Here is a 2182-nt window from a genome sequence, read left to right on the forward strand (position 1 = left end):
TCCTCTGGTACTCCCTGCTTTCAGCCAATATCCATCTAACATTAGCTACAATATCCCTAGTACCATGACCCCTTCTAAACAAATTCAAACCTCGAGTTGCTATAATCAAGGATGCTTTAGGCAGAATATTAAATGATCCAGGATGTATCAAAAGAAGATGGAGAGAATATACTTAGCCCTTGTATCGAAAGGAATTGGCAGACACAGAAGAATTTAATGAAACAACATATGAGCAAGAGCCTATGGTGATGAAGAAAGAAGTGCAAGCTGCCTTGAAAGAAATAGCAAAAAATATGGTCCCAGGAATAGATGGTATACCAATTGACATATTTCAGCTAACAGATGCTGCCCTGGACGTGGTCAATAAGTTGTGTCAAGGAATCTGGAGAACAACCACTTGGCCAACTGACTGGAAGAGATCTATATTTGTTCCTATTCCAAAGAAAAGTGACCCAAAAGAGTGTGGAAACTACAGAACAGTATCGTTGATTTCACATGCAAGCAAGATTCTGCTGAAGATTATAAAAAAGCTACTGGAACAACACATCAGCAGAGAACAATATTACGATAGATGGCAAAAAGATTAAAGCTGTCAGTGATTTATCTTGTTTGGATCAACAATAAACGCCCTTGGTACCACCAGTTAGGAAATTAGGAGATATATTGCATTGGGCAAATCTGATTTTAGGGTATTCTTCAAAATTATGAAGAGCAATGATGTAAGTTTGAAGACTAAAGTGCACCTGGTTCAGTCCATGGTCTTAAGTATTTGCTACAATCAGAAAGCTGGAAAATGAATAAGGATGAAACAAGAATCTTCTCCAAGACATATGTTTGCTCTTTTGGCATTCCATGAGATATTCAGTACTCTTTTTCAACACCACAGCTCAAAGACAGCAAGTTCTCTTTTGTCATTCTTAATCATTGTCCTGCTCTTTAGAGGTATAGCAAGTAATTTAAAGATTTAAAGTAATTTAAAGGTCATAACCTGGAACTGGTGCATCTTAGTTCTCAAATGGACACATTACTCCTCATTAATTTGGAGACGTCCTTGACTGCAGACTTTCTGAGCCAATTCATCTTCTGACTTCTGGTACCAAGGGTGGTGATTGTGGATCTAAGCAAGGTGAAATAATTGACAAATTCAATCATTTCTCCATCCATCATTATATTGCCCATCAGTCCAGTGGTAATAATTTTTGTTTCCTTGAGGTTGTGATGCAATTCATATTGAAGTTTATATTCTTTGATTTTTTGCAACAAGTTCTTCAAATCTTCTTCACCTCCAGCAAGCTAGGCTGTGCCATCTGCATAACACAGGTTATTGATTAATCTTTATTAGATCCTCTTAGATGTCATGCTTTCTTCTTCATAAAGTTCCTTGATTAACTTTCTCAGCATAAAGACTGAGTAGGTATGGAGAAATGATGCAACTATGATGCAAACTTTTCTTAATTTTAATCTACGTACTGTTCCCCTGTTTTGTTTGCACGACAGCCTCTTGATCTAGGTATAGGTTTCACATGAATTAAATTGAGTACTCTAAAATTGCCATTCTTCTCAACATTAGCCATAATTTGATATGATCCACACAGGCAAATTCCTTTACATTGTGAATATAGCACAAGTAGATATTCTTCTGGTATTCTTTTCTCTCAACCAGAATCCATCTGAATATCTCCAGTTCTGTGTCCTCTTCTAATTCCAGCTTGAACATCTTATGGTCCTCTATGTATTGTTATAGCAATTTTTAAATAATCTTCAGCAGTATTTTGCTTGTATGTCATATTAATGGCATTGTATAATTTCCACGTTCTGTTGTATCATCTTTCCTGGGAATTAGAAAAAATATGGGTTTAGACTGGGTTGTGGTTCTAGGGATATCGTAGCTAATGTTAGATGGATCTTGGCTGAAAGCAGGGAGTACCAGAAGAATGTCTATCTGTACTTCATTGATTATGCAAAGGAAGTTGACTGTGTGGACCCTAACAAACTGTTTCTGACTCTGCGAAGAATGGGAATCCCAGAACACTTGATCATGCTAATGCGAAACCTATACTTGGACCAAGAGGCAGTCGTCAGAACAGAGCAAGGAAACACTACATGTTCAAAATTGGGAAGGGCATACGAACAGATCATCCGGTAGGCTGGGCTCTATGAGGAGAAATGCGGCATCAGGATT

At 37.5% G+C, this 2182-nt stretch overlaps 1 pseudogene; it reads left to right on the plus strand.

Moving 5' to 3' along the window:
• Positions 1 to 714: 714 nt before the first annotated feature.
• LOC102875517 overlaps positions 715 to 2182 on the plus strand; it is a 5758-nt pseudogene continuing 4290 nt past the window's right edge.

Source organism: Elephantulus edwardii, unplaced genomic scaffold (genome assembly GCF_000299155.1).
Source record: "Elephantulus edwardii isolate Elephantulus edwardi_28Jun2011 unplaced genomic scaffold, EleEdw1.0 scaffold00053, whole genome shotgun sequence".
Taxonomy (NCBI): Eukaryota; Metazoa; Chordata; class Mammalia; order Macroscelidea; family Macroscelididae; genus Elephantulus; species Elephantulus edwardii.